The sequence below is a fragment of the Manis pentadactyla genome, chromosome 7, assembly GCF_030020395.1.
Source record: "Manis pentadactyla isolate mManPen7 chromosome 7, mManPen7.hap1, whole genome shotgun sequence".
Classification (NCBI taxonomy): Eukaryota; Metazoa; Chordata; class Mammalia; order Pholidota; family Manidae; genus Manis; species Manis pentadactyla.
The window spans coordinates 9,249,846-9,263,234 of NC_080025.1; the positions used below are offsets into that span (position 1 = coordinate 9,249,846).

At 41.4% G+C, this 13,389-nt stretch overlaps 1 protein-coding gene and 1 non-coding gene across 2 annotated transcripts in view; one reads left to right on the top strand and one right to left on the bottom strand.

Annotated features, from left to right (window-relative positions):
* Positions 1–13,389, top strand: part of WWC2 (WW and C2 domain containing 2) — a 144,335-nt gene that overhangs the window by 6,182 nt on the left and 124,764 nt on the right. The gene's annotated exons all lie outside the window — the stretch shown is intronic.
* On the bottom strand, positions 8,647–8,752 carry LOC118917013 (U6 spliceosomal RNA). The gene has a single exon (XR_005026638.1). It is a non-coding gene; the product is annotated as a U6 spliceosomal RNA (small nuclear RNA).

Here is a 13,389-nt window from a genome sequence, read left to right on the forward strand (position 1 = left end):
TATGAACAATGCCGCCGTGAACATTCATGTATCACTTTCGCGTGCATGTGGGTTTTCATTTCTCTCAGGCGTGTACCTGGGAGTGGAACTGCCCGGTCTAGGTCACATGGGAGTTCTGTGGTTCCCTTGCTCAGGAGCCACTGACCTGCCGCCGTAGCGGCTGCCACATTCTACAGTCGTACAAGCAGCGCCCGTGGGTTGCGACCCCTCCACCTGCTCGCCCTCATTGGTTAGCTTCTGTTTCTCAGACTGGTTTTTAAGCCTTTGCGGTGGGCATGAGGCAGTGTCTTTCTGAGGCTGGACTCGCATTTCCCTAGCCTCTGTGGCCCCCACTCTGCCCTGTGATTCCAGCCCGTAGCCCATCCACTCTCCCCACTTTGTGGGGGCCCTGTCACGTATTAGTTGACCAGGAAAGAGTTAGCTAAGAGAAAATAGTTATTCTTAGTCTCCTATTGCTCTTCCCTTTCTCCCATTTCTGACTGCATTGGATTATCTTAACACAGAAGTTGTGGCTATAAATTGATCAGTGTTTCTTACGGTGCCAGGCAACTAGGTACCCTGGCCTCTGGGAGACAGGAAGATGGCTAAGATCGGACCCCAGGTCAGTTGCTTATGGTCTCGTTTACATCATCACTGTTCAAAAAGTGAAAGAAAATTTAAGTATTGTCCTATACATTTTCTTTAGGTATCCCTTTAACTCAGCCTAATGGTTACCTCCTTCCTTCCTAACAGGCAGGGCAAGAAGAGTTGAGAGGAATTAAAAGTAGAATATACTAACAAAGTACATATTCACTTTTGTCTTCATCTTAAATATGATATGTATTAAGAGGCACACATAGATAATAAATCATGATGTGTGTTTGTATATCCAGCTTATTCAAAATGATTTGATGTTTAAAAGATTTTAGCTAGTAATATGTGGTGAGAACTAAATTCATTTTTATTAACTGCCTTTCCAAAAAAACACCTGGAGGAAACCTGACAAACCCTGCTTCTGTTGGGTGGTCGAGGTAAATATCAACATGTACACACATGTCAGAATTCATCAAGCAGTACACTAAGATTTGTGCATTTTACTGTTTGTGGCTTAATACCAAAAAAATTTTTTTTAAGATGAATATCAACAGTGATAAGGCATGTTGGTATAGTCTTGAGATGATGAGACGGCAGTGGCATTTTCCTTTGTGGTTTTTCTTCCAAAAATACCATCATCATCTCAGTCTAATCATGAGAAAAACACCCACCAAACCTCAGTAGAGAGATGTGCTACAGGGTATCTGCCCAGTCCCCCTTAAAACCGTCCTGGTCCTGCAGAACAAGGAAATTCTGAGAAACTGGCGCAGCCAGGAGCAGCCCAGGGAGGCATGGTGAGTAAATGTGATCTTGGTGGGATCCCGAAAGAGAAAAACGACACCAGGTAAAAGCGAAGGAAATCTGAAAAAGTGTGGACTTTAGATAATCATAATGTCAATATTGACTCATTCGTTTTAATAAATGTACCATTCCAATAGTGTGTAATAATGCAAACTCTCTGCACTGACTGCTCTTTTTTCTGTAAATCTAAAACTGTTCTAAAAAATAGTTTTAAAAAATTACAACAAACACACAAAAGAGTTAGAAGTGTTTTTCTTCAGTGGAAGTGTGACCATACTACGTAATTATAGGGTTTGGGGTATCCTTGAACAGCAAGGGTGGCCAAACTATGGCCCCAGGGCCAAATTCCAGCCTTTAGCCTTCTTTAGGTATGAAGAATAGGTTTTATGTCATTCAACGGTTGTAAACAAAAACCAAAAAGAATATGTGGCAGAGACTGTATATAGCCCTCAAAGTTGAAAATATTAATTCTCTGGCCCTTTACAGGAAAATTTTGCCAACCTCCCATACAAGGTGAGATGATAAAGTCCTTAAGATATTTTATGTAAGCGCTTATTTATTTTTCTTTGATAATTTCTTTTATTGAAGTATAGTTGATACACAATACTATATTGTTTTCAAGTGACACAACATAGTGATTCAACACTTACCCACATTATTAAATCCTCACCCCCTCTAGTGCAGTTACTGTCTGTCAGCGTAGGAAGATGTTACAGAGCCATTGGCTTTATTCTCCATGCTGCACTTCCATCCCCATGACCAACTTGTATTATGATTGAGGTTTTTGTGCCCCCTTGATCCCCCTCACCCGCCTCACCCACCTGCCCCAACCCCTTCCCCATAGTAACTACCAGTCACTTCTCAGTGTCAGTGAGTCTACTGCTATTTTGTTCATTTCATTTTGTTTTGTTTTCAGATTCCACAAATAAGTGAAATCATGTGATGTTTGTCTTTCTCCACCTGGCTTATTTCACTGAGCATAATGCCCTCTAGGTCCATCCATGTTGTTGCAAATGGAAGGATTTCTGTCTTTGTTATGGCTGAATACTATTCCATTATTATATTATAATGCAGCGATAAACATAGGGATGCATATCTCTTTTTGAATCAGGGATTTTGTTTTCTTCAGGTAAATTCCTAGAAGTGGAATTACTGGGTTGTATGGTATTTCTATGCTTAGTTTTTTGAGGAACCTCCACTCTGCTTTCCACAGTGGCTGCACCAGTTTGCGTTCCCACCAACAGTGTAGGAGGGTCCCTTTTCTCTACATGCTCACCAACACTTGTGTTTTCTTGTCTTTTGGATATCAGCCATTCTAATTGGTATGAGGTGATATCATACTGTGCTTTTGATTTGCATTTCCCTGATGATTAACCATGTGGAGCATCTTTTCATGTACCTGTTGGCCATCTATCTGTATTTCTTCTTTGGAAAAATGTCTGTTCAGGGCTTCACCCATTTTTTAATCAGGTTTATTTGTTTTTGGAATGTTGAAGTATGTGCGTTCTTTATATTTTTTGCGTGTTGATCCCTTATTGGATAAATCATTTACAAATATATTCTCCCATACTATAGGACACCTTTTTGTTCTGCTGATGGTGTCCATTGCTGTACAGAAGCTTTTTAGTTTGATGGAGTCCCACTTGTTTATTTTTGCTTTTGTTTCCCTTGCCCGGGGTGTCATGTCCAGAAAATAATTGCTCGTGCTTATGTTCAAGAGATTTTTGCCTATGTTGTCTTCTAAGAGTTTTATGGCTTCATGTGCTATATTTAGGTCTTTAATGCATTTCGAGTTTACTTTTACGTATGGAGATAGACAGAAATCCAGTTTCATTCTCTTGCATGTAGCTGTCCAGGTTTTGCAACACCGTTTATTGAAGACACTCTTTTCCCCACTGTATATTCATAAATGTAAGCATTTAAAAGAAATATTAATCCTATATGACAAAATGGCATATTTACCATTGATCATTCATATATTTCACAAAGAACCCGGACTGTAGGCACAGTGTAGTGGAAAGATGAATCAGACGTGGAGCTGACAGGGGTTGCCTAGCTTCTCATATGACTTCTAATGAAATGAAGCATGTTATTTCAAGTTTTTCCAAAGCCATTTTTCTCTGAAGTAGATCCTACAGAGGGCCATGAAGGAATTGTACAGGGGAACATGAGAAAAACAGGCAAACATGAGGTACAACAGTTGCTTGTTTATAGTTTACTGTTGGAAATATAAATAGTGTAGTAATCTTTCTGGCACCGACACTCACTTTCCCATGACATATTGACAGTACTTATAACATCACAAAGTTGGTGGTGATGATGGTCAAGAAGAAAATAATTCCATGTATTATCTTTACAAACAGGTGCTTGTCACTCTCCGGAGTGTTCCAGAGATGCTCTGAGTGGCTAACATCGTATTGCTCTGCAAGTAATTTTTCCTATACTGTTAGCCCTCATGTCAGGGAAGAGTCATGGATCTGGGAGGGCACTAGTGAGCAGCCCTGGGAATGTAGCCCGCTGGGAAGTGGGGCAGTAGTAGAGCAACACAGTCAAGCTCTGGGAACTGTCCTTACAGTCCCATAATATGTGAGTTGCCGAGGTCCTCGTAGGGAATTTAACAGAAGTGTGCATTTAACCCACTTTGGTCTTAGTGAGGCCACAGAGGTAGGAAATGCTATTTTAAAGAAACGTAGACATTATTTTGATTATGAATATAGCCTCTTTTAGCTAAAGAGCGTCCCTGGAATGCCTGTAAAAAGGTGTCAGAGTTTGGCCGGCAGAGAGGCCCCTTTGGTGTGGCCGTGGCTGCCTCTGCGCGTGCTGTTTTTCCCTGGTGAGGCCCGGGGTGAGACGGTCTCTAGGTCTGCATGCAAGTGCCGACAGCAGCGGTAAACATGGCTCTAGAGAGATGGGGGCTGTGAACTCCTGATGAAAATTCCAACTTCGTGAAGACTGCGGACTGTGTTACGGACTTTAGTGACATTGCTCCATTTTATGAGAAGGTAATTTTATTAAGTGGCACTGATATTCAGAAGTCTGAAGCATGGTAGACAACGTTCACTGCAAAGGTTTGAAAAGCATGCAGTTTCATTTCAGTACAAAACTGCCAATTTCTGGAGTGTTACGGTTTTTAGTAGAGATAGGTTAAGACACCAGTCTTTTCTTTTTTTTTCCCTTTGAAACTGTGACAGCGAATGAATGTGTAGAAACCATATCATAGTATCCCTGGGTTATCCAGTTAGTCACATTATAGGTCTAGATTTGTTCATTTTTGCCCAGTCAATAATTCTGTCCACACTATGTGCTCTTTCCTTTTCTGCTGATTCTCAGGGTGTTTGAACTTGCTAGAAACAGATCATGTACTTTCTCCCCTCATTACCTCCCTTCCCTCTTTTCTGCTAAGTGACACAGCCAGTGACATTTCTCATAGGACGCTGTGACTATAAACTGGTATTTAACTTGGCTGAACATTGCATGTAACATTCATACCCGGGTTTTCTATTGCGGATCCGAATCCGTAGAGCCGACTTGGCTGTCTAATACCACTGTCAGTCCTTTCTTTCCTGCTGAAGGTATGTCTTGCAAATGTGTATAGATACATTCTTGAGAGATTTCCTAATGTCTCACATGTAAGGAGCATCTGTGTGTCTGCATCACTCATGTTCTCAATTGACTTCCAGTCAGTTGAGGACAGAGACCTGCTTTGCATGTGTGCCATTCCTTTGTGCTGCCTGCATAGACTGCCTGTCCCTGTGGGGCAGTTAAGCACCCTGCAGAGCCCCACACCCATATAAATGAAATGTGAGTATTCAAAGGCCCCGTGCCGTGTTCCAGCAGCCTCCTTAATCTGTCCCCAGCTGACTTTACCGATCTGACCTCCTAGTCAGTCACTCACTCGCTCCTTCAACCACTCATGGGACATTTATTGGAAACACTATAGCAGGCATTTATATTTGGGGACATCGCATTGAATGAAATAGGCAAGGTCCCTACTTTCATGGATTTTATATTCTATTTTGCGGAAGACAAATGATAAAGGCAGGAGTGACCGTGTTTTGATGAAAGTAGACAAGGTAAAGTGATGATTTTGTCCGTTAGAAGCTACTTTGGGTGGAAAGTAGCTTCTGAGGAGCTGACACTTGGCGGAGACGTGTGGGTAAGGAAGGGCCACCCACGTGAGATCCGGGGGAGAACAGCCCAGGGGAGGGCAAGCCTGGGTGGGGGTCCTTGTCGTGCCCTGTCCAGTATGAGAGCTGCTAGGAGGATGTGGCTGTTTGTTGAAGGTCATCAAAATTAAGTTAGAAATTCAGTCCCTCAGTCTCACTAGCCACATGCTAACAGCTCCGTAGCCACAAGTGCAGATGTAGAACACTTCCGGCAGTTGAGAAAGTTCTGTTGGACGGCGCTGTCGTAAAGCGCTAGGGAGGCAGGTGTGTTCAGGGAACCGAGGCCGCCTGTGTGACTGCAGGGCGGACGAGTGGGATGGGGGTCCTGTGAGCTGGGGCAGAGAGGTAAATGGGGTCTGATTGTGTACGCCTTGTGGACTGTCAGCAACCCTTTAATGGCCTTTGGGAGCCACTGGAGAGTTTTAAGGTGAATGGAGGAAGGATGGGGCGTGTGTGTGTGTGTGTGTGTGTGTGTGTGTGTGTGTGTGTGTGTGTTATGATCTTACCCATTTTTTAAAAAGATCGCTGCTCTATGGAAGAGGCATCATAGAAGCTGTTGCAGTGAGATAATCTAGGTGAGAAACAGTCAGGTCCAGACCGTAGTGCTTCGTCAATGGAAAGCAGCAACTGTGTGGATTGGGGACATGATTTTAGGTAAAAAATGAAAGGACTCACTCATGCTTTGGCTATGTGAGGCATGAGGAAAAGAGGAGGAATCAGTGATTTGCTGATTTACTGATGGGGAAAGACCAGGGAGGTGTCCAGTCGCATCAGTACTCCAGAGCTCTGTTTCAGATTGGCAGGTCTGAGGTGCCTGTTAGATACGTGGAGAGAGCCCATAGGCTGCTGGATACAAGTCTGGAGTTTGGCTGACACCTCACAGCTTAAAATACTACAGTTTTGTGATATGTATCTAGTACTTTTAAATTGTGGGATGGGATGAGACTTCTGGGAGAGAAGGGAAAGGAGAGGTCCCAGGACTGAGTCCTGAGGCATGCCTTATTTTTTTGGTGAAACCTCGTTTCAGCTAAGATGATTTATTTATTCTCGGTTATCCTGTCACCACTGTGCTAAAGGTGATGATGAGGATGCTAAGGAAGGGCTGTTGAGCCCTTCACAGACACGCCACCGGAGGCCCCATGAGGGCAGGTGCGTGTTTGTCTTGTTCACTGTTTTATGTCAGTGCCTCGCTGAATGAAGTTCTCAGTAAATATTTATGGAATCAATGAAACCTTTGATTGCCCCCATTTTAGGAGACTGGAGACTTCATAGGTGAAGTGACTTGCCTAAGGGCACCGAGCTGTTAGGCAGTGGTGACAGGACCCAACCGTGCTGTCTGGCTTCCGAGCTGTGCATTAACTGTGTCCCGTCCCTACTGCTCAGAAGGGCCCCTGACCTCCAGTCTGGAGGTGGAATTCGTAGCCACCCTTCAGGCCTTAGCGGAGGTTCAACGGCGGTGACTTACTTCTTACGGTACTTTTAGCATCTGTATTAAATCTGAGTGTATACTGTGTTTTGACTCTTTAAATTGAACTCTTACTTTTTCAGAATTTATTTTTTATTTTCTCAGACAAGTCGGTGTGCTCTTGTTTGGTTAAATCGTGCACACCATGATTTATTTATGTCCCCTTCCAGGACACCCCGCCCGGTGTCTCGCGCACACTAGGTGCTCAAGTAAAGCCCGGTGTGATTCTGTTTCCTCTGCCTTCTTCCAGTGCATTCAGGTCTTTCAGAGGCTGAGATCTGTTACGCTCTAAATCCTCCTCATCCTCGTCTTCTGGTTCCAGAGACCCTTTGACATGTACCGCAGCCTTCTCTCAGCACCCCCTTCTGTGGAACCCTCCCTCTCCCCAGAGTGCACCACCTGCCCCCCGCCCCCATGTGCCCTCTCTCCCACCTGAGAACAGGTGAATCAATTTTTAAGGATGGAGAATTTTCAAAGCCATAAAGCTGAATCTTAGCTCTTCCAGATTTCTTTTTCTGGAGCTCTCTTTTCTTCATTGATTAAACCCTGATGGGTGATCTGTTGTCTGAGAATGCCTCGGTTTCACCACAAATGGGTAAATTACAGACCTAGACTGGAATTCTCTTTTAACTTGACTCTTAACAGTCTTGGGGGGCGGGAAATGACCTCTTTCTGTAAATTGCTATGTTAGAGTTTGCTTTACTCTGCTTAGATTTAGATTCAGGCTGTAATCTTTGTAAAGAGAAAGAGATAGAAACTCACAGGGAGTATGGTGTATTTTTGATTTACTTATGCCATGATATTTACCTGGAAGAATGCAGGCAGTCACTAAAATGATGGTTATAAAGGAATCTTTTCACTTGCACATTCCTCGCCTCTGTCAGAAGTTGCTGCACCCATTTTTTTGTCTTTGCAGTAGGTAAACAATGTACTATGCATCTCCTTCTATTTAGAAATCTAGTGTTTTTAACATTTCTACTTTTGACTCGGTTTGAGACCCAAGTTTGTGAATTTTAATTAAATGCTTAGATTATGCATGAGAAAAATCTTTTGTTCCTGTGTTGCCATGAGCAACCCTTGTTAAAGTTAACCTTCCTTTGAAAAAGAAATGTGGACAAATAAATATATGAATTTTAACAGGTTTAAAAAGAGGTCATCATCTAGCGTGGTAAATGTTCTGCTTATGAAATAAATTCTAACGATGACCACAGTGACCATGGTGAAGGGACTAATCATCTAACACATTGACAAACATTCCTAAAATACTATTCAAATGAGGGAAGAGACTTTATGGGGCTGCAGCCGAGTAGCCAAGCGTTGAGTTCTTTCAGCAGCCGTCTCACTGGGTTCACTGCTGTGGCCGAAAGAAGCTGAGTGTAGTGGTTTGCATCGACCAGGACTTCTCTGAAATTTCCCAACTTCTTTCTTTTTTAAAACCTTGCCTCTCTTCCTCCCCCGACACCACTGTCTGTCATTCTTTTTTTTTCCAATTTATAAACATTTATTGACCAGCAACAATACGCAAGTCATTCTTTGCGTTTCTGTGGAGATTGAAGGAATATGAGGCCACCACTCAAGTCCCAAGTGAGTTTAAAAATCATGTGGGAAAAAAAACAGGTATATGAATATGGAAATTTAATAAAAAATATGGAACGCTTCACGAATTTGTGTGTCATCCTTGCACAGGGCCATGCTAATCTTCTCTGTATCATCCCAATTTTAGCATGTGTGCTGCCGAAGCAAGCACATGCCTGTCATTCTTAAAGACTTCTTTTGTCCCGATGGTTATTTGTTTCATTGCTTTCCACCCTACTTCAGTCTAAATTTACCGACTCCAGTGATTGCTTAGACTCGCTATTTGATTCTGTTGTGTGATTTTTGATTATCCTCCTTTGGGCTAATCAAACTCGCAGTGTTTACCTAAATTAGTGGTGGTGGTGAGGGTCTCAGGTTGGCCCATTTGAATGAAAATCAGGAGCCTTGCCCCCGCCTGCTGCAGGGCCCTGCTTGGTAGATTTCCATGAATTCACTTTCCAGAAGGGCGCTAGGAATTCGGCAGGCCGGCCGGCCGGGCTGGCTGGCCGGGCTGGCTCCCCAGTTAGAGGCGTGAGGTCTGGGAACGGCGGGTTAGGGATTTACGGTGATAATGTAATTCATTCCCCCTCCGAGAATACAAGACCCGGGAGAAGAGACACCCTTTGTCCTCTTCCTGCCTTGTCGCCTCTTCTCCAACTCCCTCTTGAGAATGGACCCTAAAGCACCAGTCCTTTCCACAGTTTGCAGAAGAAAATAAAACTGTCTTCAAGGTTTCAGCAGAACCTGTGGAGCTCACCGCTGTCAGCAGCGGGTGTCAGTCCCCTCCGGGCACTTCGGTCTGTGCAGCCCTGCACTTTCTATGTCAGAAAACTGAGTTCATTTTAAAATAAAAGTCTTATATTTAATTTTGAGATTTTAAATGGGACCTCTGTATTTCTTGTTAAGGTAACCAGTTTAAAAACACAAATATAATGTTAGGATGTTAGTTCTGAAAGATGTCCTGGGAAAAGTGTGGAAACTTAAAGTGAGCATGTAGTGTTAAAATGGATGTTTGTTTAACTCATTAAGGGTTTGTATGTGTAAATCATGCTCTTGTGTATGTAGTACATTCATTCACTTTCCACTCTCTCAATTCATGTTCCAAGGTCCATCTTTAAGTCCTAAATTCTTTATTCTGATATCATCTGTAGTGATAGTTTTATAGTTCTTAGGCACTCCATCCAACTTGCATTTATTGATGGATTTTAAAGAAAGTCAATAGAAATAGAAATCATCTAAACATCCGGTTTCATCAAGATCGTCAGAAGTGATGTCCTAGCTGTGGAGGTAAAGTTACCATTGCAAGTATAGAAAGGATGTTTTTACTACTTTATGATTAAATTCTTCTAAATTAATAGTTTGGGAATTGATAAGCTGGTCTTAAAGGGGAAAATGAAGAATAAGTTGGTTGAAAAACCAATTATTTTAAGAGTTTTCAAGACCACAAGGTCAGCTGCCCAAAAGAGGGTGTGTATGTGTATGTGTGTGTATATGTAAGTTTTATTGAAAAACACCTTTATTCATGCCAAGTAATCATGACGTACAGAATGAAATACCAGGAATTGATAAAGAAGATGTCTGGGTGCTGAGATGCAATTCCATGAGATTCCGTGAGAGTAACACGAGCTTGCACACACTCAGGGGCTCACGCGTTCTGGTGCTTGTCAGTGGGAATGGTTTGAGCAAAGAATCATTAGCGGTTACTTCTGGGGAGGGAGACTACAGACTGTGGGGAGAAGACCTGCATTTTAGGTAAGTACTTGAATTATTATTATGTGCCTCATTTAGTGTTTATTTGACTAAAAGCCCTCTTTACAAAGAAAAAGTTCGAATATTTCATAGTCGTAGCTGAAAAGAGTGCTAAATAGTGATATCCTTAAATTTCTATTCACATTTAATACTGTTTTTTACCTTGTCAGTATTTTGGGAGAAATTCTCTCAAATTCCACTGGTGTAAGATGGATGGAACAAATGAAACACATTTACAAAACTAACATCGCAGAGAAGAACAATAAAATTGTTGATATGTATAATTTTTTGATCTGTTGGTTGTCAATGGAGAGAACACTTCTATTATCTATATATTCGTTTTGCCTGGTAAAATAGTTTAAGCATTATCCAATTACAAAATGAGTTTGAAACACTAAAACATTTTATTCAGTAAACATCCTCTGAATGAAATGACTTTCCTCTTGTACTTCAGTGAGAACTGTTCTAAGGCAGTTGTTGGCGAATGGTCACCGGGGGGCGAGACCCTGCCCACGCCTGGTTTTTTTAGTGTCTGTGACCTAACCACAGGTTTTATGTTTTTCAATGGTTTTCAAATTTTTAAAAAAAGAATTTTTTTGTGACATGTGACAAAAAATTTTTTTATTAAGGTATTATTGATATATAATTTTAGGAAGGTTTCACATGAGCAACATTGTGGTTACAACATTCACCCATATTATCAAGTCCCCCCCCATTGCAATCACTGTCCATCAGTATAGTAAGATGCCACAGAGTCACTGCCTGACTTCTCTTTGCCGTACTGACTTCCCCGTGACCCTCCTATGTTATGTGTGTTATTCATATGCCCCTTAATCCCCTTCTACCTTCCTCCCCACCCACCTTCCCCCACCCCTCCCCTTTGGTAACCACTAGTCCCTTCTTGGAGTCTGGGAGTCTGCTGCTGTTTTGTTCCTTCAGTTTTGCTTTGTTGTTATGCTCCACAAATGAGGGAAATCATTTGGTACTTATCTTTCTCTGCCTGTCTTATTTCACTGAGCATAATACCCTCTAGCTCCATCCATGTTGTTGTAAATGGTAGGATTTGTTTCCTTCTTATGGCTGAATAATATTCTATTGTTTATATATACCACATCTTCTTTATCCATTCATCTACTGATGGATACTTAGGTTGCTTCCATATCTTGGCTCTTGTAAATAGTGCTGCGATAAACATAGGGGTGCATATGTCTCTTTGAATCTGGGATCTTGTTTTCTTTGGGTAAATTCCTAGGAGTGGAACTCCTGGGTCAAATGGTATTTCTATTTTTAGTTTTTTAAGGAACCTCCATATTGCTTTCCATAATCGTTGAACTAATTTACATCTCTACCAACAGTGTAGGAGGGTTCCCCTTTCTCCGCATCCTCACCAGCATTTGTTGTTCCTTGTCTTTTGGATGTTGGCCATCCTAACTGGTGTGAGGTGATATCTCATTGTGGTTTTAGTTTGCATTTCCCTGATGGTTAGTGATGTGGAGCATCTTTTCATGTGTCTGTTGGCCATCTGAATTTCTTCTTTGGAGAAGAGTCTGTTCATATCCTCCACCCATTTTTTAATAGGGTTATTTGCTTTTTGGGTGTTGAGGCGTGTAAGTTCTTTATATATTTTGAATATCAACCCCTTATTGGCTACGTCATTTATGAATTTATTCTCCCATACTGTAGGATGCCTTTTTGTTCTACTGATGGTGTCCTTTGCTGTACAGAAGCTTTTAAGTTTGATGTAATTCCATTCATTCATATTTTCTTTTGCTTCCCTTGCCTGAGGAGATGTGTTCAGGAAAAAGTTGCTCATGTTTATGTTCAAGAGATTTTGCCTATGTTTTCTTCTAAGAGTTTTGTAGTTTCGTGACTTACATTCAGGTCTTTGATCCATTTTGAGTTTACGTTTGTGTATGGGGTTAGACAGTGATCCAGTTTCATTCTCTTACATGTAGCTGTCCAGTTTTGCCAACACCAGTTGTTGAAGAGGCTGTCATTTCCCCATTGTATGTCTGTGGCTCCTTTGTCACATATTAATTGGCCATACATGCATGGGTTTATATCTGGGCTTTCTGTTCTGTTCTATTGATCTAGTGACATGTGAAAATTTTATAAATTCAAACCTCAGTGTCCATAATACAGTTTTACTGGGACATAGCCACACTCATCCATGTACATTACTGTTTTCACACTACAATGGCAAACTTGAGTAGAGAGAGACTGTTAGCTCACAAAGGCTGAAATAGTATCAGGCTTTTTGTACAAAAAGTTTGCTTACCTCTAAAATAAGATATTACAGACAAAAGTAGGAACACATCTCTTTGTGGAAACCTCTTGATTACATTGAGCCTTCTTGATAAATCATGTAACCTAAAAACTTGACCTGTTTCATGTGTACTGATCTATGGCTGTGTGTGTGTGTGTGTGTGTGTGTGTGTGTTACAACCTACCTCCTTCCCTTCTCTTTCTCTTTGTTTACTTTTTCTTACTTGATTTAAATTTCACCTTTCTATTTTATTATCTTCATAAGCTGCCATCAGTTGAGCTTCCAGAATTGATAATCATAATAATATCCCAATTATTTATTGAGGGCCTTTTCTGTGCTGGAAGTATGGTAGATGTACTAAATATGTTATTTAATTATCATAGATTTTTTAGGTTTTGCTCAGAAACACATGACTTAAAATTGATCATTTTAACCATTTCTAAGTGGAGAGTACAATAGCATTAACAAATTGCACATTGCTGTGTAATAAAAGTCAAACTGGACCTGTCTCCATTGAACTGCTCCTCTTCTCCCCCTCCCCCGCCACTGGCAACCGCCTTTATACTTTCAGTTTCTCAGAGTTTGACTTAGATCCTCGTAAAAGTGGAATCATGTAGTATTTATCTTTTTGTGACTGGTGTATTTCACTTGTGATATCCATGTTGCTGCATGTGACAGGATATCCTTTTTTAAGGCTGACTATTATTTCCATATGTATATATATATATGTGTACCACATTTTCTTTATTCAGTCATCTGTTGGTGGACATTTAGGTTCCTTCCACCTCCTGGCT